Here is a 7064-nt window from a genome sequence, read left to right as displayed (position 1 = left end):
TAACAGAGGCCGTAGCACCGATGGAGCTGAGGACACTGGGTTACATCAGGCCAAGGTGCTCTGCAACGTTCAGTACCGTGTTCTGACCTTGAGCCATCCAAGAACTGCAGTGCTGTTTGTGCTAAAGAAGCCTGCAGGGAGGGGCAGAAATGCTTATTACATCATCTGAAATAGTTGGAGCAAACCCAAGGCACACAAGCCCTTTTTCATGTTGGGGAGAAAAGCAACAACCTTGAAGCCAAAGACCAGCTTATGCTCAAAGCAGAATCTCAGAACTGACTTTCCAAGGCCCCCGCAGCACCCAGAGAGGTGGCAGGACCTCGTCAAAGGCGAAGCAAGCCTGTGACTCAGAAACCTTGATCCCACAGGGGGAATATATGAAGTCATCTCAGGAAGAACTTGGCGGTTTGCTGTGATATATCAGCAAGAGCACGCGATAGTAATGCCAAGCTGTGCCAGCTAACAGGGGTACATACCTCTTCGGTTGCGGCCTTGGAAAAGCTACCGGGAAACTGAGAGCCATGTTGTGAAAACGTGGAAGCTTGGGAGGGCTGGGTGGGAGCACAGCACCAGATTGCCCGATTTTGGAGAGTCATGCCTGCAACTCCTTTTGTAACTGCACACAGCTTTTGTGCTGGGTGGCTCAGAGAGTTTAGGAGGAAACCATAAGTTCAGAGAACATCTTTCTCCAGCATTTTGAAGACTTTTTTTTTTTTTTTCCTTGGAAGAACAGGTGAGATACCACATGGGTCTAGTTTGAGTGAGAGCATTTGGATAGCACAGCACATTATAGGAGCAGGAGAGGGGCAAAGGTACAAGTGAAAACAGAGGTTTTGGCTGCAGTTAATGCTTTACCTTTTCTTTCACGTATCACTTGCTGGCCACAAAAAATGTACACACATTTCATGGGGGTCAGGTACCAGGATCTGGTGAAGGATGGGCTCCTTAGGACTGGATGATTTATGCCCCTCTGGGGAAGCTGGAGCTGATGCCTAAAGTCAACAAAAAGAAAAGCCGTGGGGATCTGGTGAGGTGCCCCGGGCTGGAGCAGCGAGGCTGGGAGCTGGGGACAACATGGTGGTCCCTGCAGGCACATCCCCAGGGTAAAGCCCCAGCAGGGACATGTACCATCAGCAATAATAGCCAAACGCAGGGCAAGGTGCACCCAAATAGCTCAGGGCAGCAGAGCGATTGCTTCCATGGCTGCAGCAGCAGACGAAGCAGGGCTTGGCCCACAGCTGCTGCTTAGCATGAGTTTGACCTGGAGGAACTCACGGTGTCCTAGGCAAAGATGTCAGGTGAGGATGGCTGGGTATCGTGGCAGGGTAGCCGGGGGTGGGATGCGGTGGTGGTGGCTTCCACCAGCAGCACACTGAGAGCTGAAGCTGTTGCCTCAAGGAGTACAGAGCTGCAATGGGCTGGAATAACTTGGGGGCTGCGTGGGCACCACATGGCCCCAGGGGTCCAGCCCTGCCCAGGGAGCCTGCAGCACGAGCTGTGGCTCAGGGAAGGTTTTCCAAGTGGCCTTTTCCCAGGCCTGGGTTCCTGGGCAGGCTCTTCCCAGGAGGCAGGGATGGGGAAATCCCAGGCAGACTTACTCAGACTTTCTCAGGGTGCTGAAATTAGGGCAGCTGAATCCCAGCCCGAGGGATCGATTGATAAAACAGCACAGGAAGCGCCGTGGCGGTAAACTCAAAATAGCATCCACAGAAGATCCTGGAGTGTGTGTATCCTGCACGGAGCCATGAGTGGCTCTTTGCAGCGATCCCCACGGCCGGAGGAGCAAGAGCCGATGCTGAGTCCCACGCTGCAGAGCTCCGCTCCTGCACAGTGACACAGGGAGCCACCGACCTGCTCTACCTCTGTAACCAGAGAACATCCAGCCACGCTGGGGAGGTCTGCCCCTTTTGCAGGTCCTTCCTGGAGACGGCTACAAGTCCTTTGAGGTAGCTCTAGATGTAGAGCCTAAAATCATATGTAATAACCATTAGTAAACTGAATCCATAAGGGAAAAGTGTCAAGGGGAAGTAAATGGGATCCTAGATTAGTTTAGTTATACAATTAACTCTTCTGCATACCCTAGTTTCAATGCTGCCTGATTCTGTTGTCCTTCTAACTCATCCCACCTGGGAAATCAATCCAGTTGGATCTTGCTGATCTCACCATACTTCCCCAGGCTGACAGTTTTCAGATGCAGGTGCCTGAAACTTTGCACCTAAATCCAGGTATTTTAGTAACTGAAACAAACCCATTACAGAGGACTAATGTTAAATTGGTGTGATCTCTGTGAAGACTAAGCACTGCAAGTAAGACCAGCTGTGTGCCAGGCAGGAGAAAGTTACAGCGAAACCCTTGACAGGCCCCAGGGGGGGACAGAAGACAAGCAAACTTGTGAGACCACTGAGGCAGAGTCCCACGGCTCCAGCTAAACCTTCCTCTTTCGTCCCCAGGTTCAGTGGCAGCGACTCTAATCAATCCATTTTGGTGCTTCGCTGCTGCAGCTACAGCAATTTTCCTGAAGTTGAGCCTAAATCTCACTTTCTGGAGCCATCTCCATGCCCAGCCCAAGGAGGATGGGGTGAACCAAGCACTGCTGTCTCCTTTCTGCCAGTCTTTTGCATATTTGAAACTTCTTATCATGCTTCACCTGAAACTTTCTCCAGGCTGCACAAACCCCTCCTCGCTCGCTCCCCTCCCGGGACTCACTTTTGGGGGCAAGATGGCTGGTGCGGCACAGCGCCGAGGGCTCCCTCCCCAGGAGGGTGCCCAAATATGGCCACAGCGCTCCAGCGAGGCACTGCGCGTGGCCCCACATTACTTCATCCCTTGTATATGCAACACACCTATTTATACATTTTAGTGGGATGTTTGCCTTTCTCGCAACCCTGTGGTATTATTCCTTGTGCGGAGCGTGAGCGCTGCGATCCCCCCCAGGCTTGTTTTCCTTCCAGCCCTTCGCCCTCCCCATGCTGGAACGTGCGTTTGCTCACTCCCACCCTCCTCTGCAGCACCTTCTTTCAGACCTTTCCTCCAATTTATGCTTTTCATCCCAAGCCTGTCTTCTGCAGTGCTTGCACACCTCCCAGCTCCCCATCCCCTCCAAATTCAACGGGCAGGCAAGCTCCCACCTCTCTCCTCCTCACCGTTTGGGGAATATTGAATTTCCCCAGCTCTGGAAGACTCCTTCCAGTTCATCCCAGTCACTATTCACAGCTATTCTTTGAATATCCTGTCAGAGGAGGAAATTAGACCCTATAGTCACAACTTAACTTGGAAAATGCTGGCGTGCTTGTCCTCCCTCCACCTTTCAGGGGCTCACCCCATCTCCACGTGGTCTGAAAAGCCGTTGCAGACAGTTCCCGCTGCACCCTCAGATGAATTGCATCATTCACAGCTATTGGGAAATCTCTAACTTACCTGAGCCGTCCTTGCTCTTTTCTCCCCTACCGCAGCCCATGATCTTCCCCTGCCGTCACTGATGTTAAAATTGGCTTTCCTGCTTGCAGCTCATCTCTTTAGTGAAGACTGCAGGACTTGGGGAAAAAGCATAACAAAGCACTGAACCTTCTAGGGATCATCAGTAGCTTTTCCTCGTCCTGTGTGTAAGGGCATATTATCAGTGTATGTGAAGATGGGCTTACTGTCGCTCTCGCACCCCCTGTAAGCGGTACCCCGATTTGCATCTCTCTGCAAACACTGTTCAGGTGCCCCAGGCCAATGTCACACACCCTCTGCAGTTCTTGGTAGAGCCATCGTGGCCAGAGGCACCGGCCAGCGAAGACAAGGTCCCGCTGGGTTGGCGCACTGCAGCAGGAGCAGCCCCAGCACCACTCGGGGACCGGGCAAGCCCAGCAAGGCCGGCACGATGTTGCGGTGCATAACAGAGCGGCTGTGGTCCAGCACTGTGCCATCGCTGCAGCATCTTCCCACAGCAGAAAGAAATCCCAGGGAGGGCTCGGCCTGGCAGCCAGGCTGACCCCATCCGCCAGCACCCGCCTCTGCAGGCGGCTTTAGACAGGCTCACTTTGATTAATGGAGGCAGCTTGGGTTAGCTCCTTTTTAGGAACAGTTAAATACAAACCTGTCTTGGTTTCGGCTGGGATAGAGTTAATTTTCTTCCTAGTAGCTGGCTTAGGGCTGTGTTTTGGGTTTACCATGAGAATAATGTGATAACACACTGGTGTTGTAGTTGTTGCTAAGCAGTGCTTACACCAGTCAAGGACTTTTCAGCTTCCCATGCTCTGCCCGGTGCACAAGAAGCTGGGAGGGGGCACAGCCAGGGGGGCTGACCCAGACTGGCCAAAGGGCTATTCCATACCGTATGGTGTCACACCCAGTATATAAACTGGGGGAGCTGGCCAGGGGGCAGCAATCGCTGCTCAGGGGTGGGATGGACATCGGTCAGTGGGTGGTGAGCGGTTGCATCGCTTGTTTTTCCTGGGTTTTGTTTCTCTCTCTCCCATTGTTTTGCTTTTCATTACAATTTTATTATTATATTTCAATTATTAAACTGTTCTTATCTCAACCCATAAGTTTTCTTGCTTTTGCTCTTCTGATTCTCTCCCCAATCCCACCGGGGGGCAGAGGGTGAGCAAGCGGCTGCGTGGTGCTTGGTTGCTGGCTGGAGTTAAACCACGACAAAACCTCCTTTCCTGGAGGCAGCTGAAGTTCGCCAGAGCTCATGCAGAACGTGTGCATGTGCCCGCCTTCCTCTGGCTGGAGCTGGGCCACATCTGTGGAGAAACACAGGGCAAATCCTGTTCATGCTCCCACAGCCCCGGAGCTCCCGGAGGAGGCAGCCACGTCCCTGGTACAAGAGTGTCCCAAGAACCCCAGCACTCCTGCCTGGAGTGCTCCAAGCCCACAAGCTTGGTGAAAGCAGTTCATTATCACTGGCTGTATAAAAGAAAAACCTCCCAACTCACGTGTAGGAGCAATTTGAGCATCAGCTGGTCTCCAGTTTTCGGCCCTTTCACAGGAACCACTAAGGATCTTCCTGCAACTGGAAAATGGGAGACCCTGGCTGGGAGGTTGTCCCTGATGATGCTCCTACAGGCAACTGGGGCTGCAGGCACCCAGCGGAGCAGCGACACTGCCCCAGCCCCAAAGGCTGGCTGCAAAGTGACAGAGCCCTGCAGCTGAGCAGGGACCTGGGCAACACCCACAAGCACCACGAGAGACACCAGCAAAGGCATCGTGTGCGTCACTGCTGATCCCAGCAGGGAGGAGTTTGATGTTTCCATATCTCGCCAGCCCGCGCTTTGTCCAGGCATCAGGGTTCCCACACATGGCATCCGACCTGAGCACCCACAGGCATGACCCCCCCAGTGCCAGCTGATTGGTAGGGACACGCAGATGCCCGATGGCCCCTGGGGCTGGGTGGGAGGGAGCAGCTTCAGCCCATGCTTGGGCACAAAGCGCAGCAGTGGGTTATCTGTCAGGAGCCACGCACAGCTCGGCAGGGGCATCTCCAACACCAGCATGCAAAAGAGACGACACTGGGATGGAGTACGGGCCAGGCAGCTGGGGGCAGGTCTGCAGCAGCATGCTGGGGCACACACCCACCCCAGGGTATACCACGTGTGACACCTTTGCCAGCCAGATTGCTCACATGCTGTCACCCTGGGCTGCTCCCTTCCCTGGGCAGCCCCAGTAATTTGTTCTGCAACCCAAAGCAAAGCTGCTTTGGCAGGGAAGGGGGTGCAGGGGTTGGGAAGCACATGTCCCCCAGCTCAGCAGGCTCTCCTGGTGCCATCGGGGGGTTCTGCCAACATGGGTCATGCCCTGGACACAGCTGGCACCAAAGGGAGGGATGTGACCTTCCACTCCAGCTTTAGGCACCCAAGGGGGAAGGCAATTGGTGCCTTGGCCACAAGGTCTCCTTCAGTGTTCCCCACCAGCTGCACACTTGGCCTGCTGGCCTTTCCTGGCCCCCCACACCACGGTGCCCCCATATCAGGGGGCAGCAGGAGCAGGGCTGCTCCCTCAGGAAGGAAGGAGCAAGTGGGGCCCCAGGTCCAGCAGGGTCCATCCCACCGTACCTGCATGGAAGACTGGGGCAGGTCTGAGATGGTGGCCAGGCCCAACCAAGAGTCCAGAGCAACCCAAAAGTCCAGATCCAGCAACACCATGGTGATGAGATGGGTCCGGTGTGAAGCCAGGAAGACAAGCCACAGATCAGGGCCAGGTCCAGCAATGGCCAAGCAGGTCCACAGTGATGGGACAAGATGAAATGTCAGGCTACAGGCTGAGGTCTTGGATCAGCAGAGGCCATAGCCAGGCATATATGGAGCTGAGCTAGGTACCAGCACCCCCCCAGCACAGCTCCCACAGGGACTGATGGCTCCAGCTGAGCTTAAATAGGGCTTCTGAGCATGCTTAGAAAATTCTTCCCATGCAGGGAAGGCTGCTGGGTGTGGGGAGGTGTCAGGTGAGGCTGATATGGGGAAGACTAATTAATGCCTTCAGAGCTGGCACTAATTGGTGCATCTTCTGTATGGGGAGGTGCTCCTGGAGGTGGCACAGCTGCTCTGTCAAGGCCTGACAGCACCACATGTGCTGGGAATGCAGCTCATGGCCCCTCTGACCTGAGCCTGGCCCCCGGGAAAGCTGGGCACAGACCAGGCCTACGTGGTCCAATTTCCATCCTGTGCAAGACATGCACTATTTCATATTTACCTTTACCCTCCTTTATCATTGCCACGCTCTCGTGGGCAGTAACAGCAGCTGTTCCCACATCCTCACCATACACCTATGTGTAATCACTCTGCACTTTCCCCAGGGTAAATGCAAAAAGAGAATTTGGCCCAAGCACTGCTCTGGCTTCGGGATGCAGTTGTGGGGTGCAGAATACCTGCTGGTCTCCCCATGAGCCCCACCATCCCGTGACAGGGAACAGTCATCCCAGTGCTGCTTTAACTACCGAACCAGCCGTGCTTTGTTCAAGGCCACATGCAGTGCCATGCCCGCAGCGGGGCGGGAGCTGCTTTCCATAAATCACTGCTCCAAGCACAACAGGAAGGTGTGCCTGACTTATGAAGAGCTCTTGCAGACCAAAAAAGCCT

General features: G+C 54.3%; 2 long non-coding RNA genes across 2 annotated transcripts; both read right to left on the bottom strand.

The window, feature by feature from the left end:
- On the bottom strand, positions 1–1737 carry LOC148056204 (uncharacterized). The gene is made up of 3 exons (XR_015703658.1): positions 1599–1737; positions 856–992; positions 1–131 (listed from the first exon to the last, which is right to left on the bottom strand). It is a non-coding gene; the product is annotated as an uncharacterized LOC148056204 (long non-coding RNA).
- Positions 1738–4461: 2724 nt separating this feature from the next.
- On the bottom strand, positions 4462–6313 carry LOC148056203 (uncharacterized). The gene is made up of 3 exons (XR_015703616.1): positions 6042–6313; positions 4926–5002; positions 4462–4733 (listed from the first exon to the last, which is right to left on the bottom strand). It is a non-coding gene; the product is annotated as an uncharacterized LOC148056203 (long non-coding RNA).
- Positions 6314–7064: the final 751 nt, after the last annotated feature.

The sequence above is a fragment of the Nipponia nippon genome, unplaced genomic scaffold (assembly GCF_047370975.1).
Source record: "Nipponia nippon isolate SJK-2023a ecotype South Korea unplaced genomic scaffold, ASM4737097v1 scaffold_16, whole genome shotgun sequence".
In the NCBI taxonomy this organism is placed as follows: domain Eukaryota; kingdom Metazoa; phylum Chordata; class Aves; order Pelecaniformes; family Threskiornithidae; genus Nipponia; species Nipponia nippon.
Note: the sequence above shows the minus strand (reverse complement) of the source record. Positions and strands in the feature narration are given on the sequence as shown.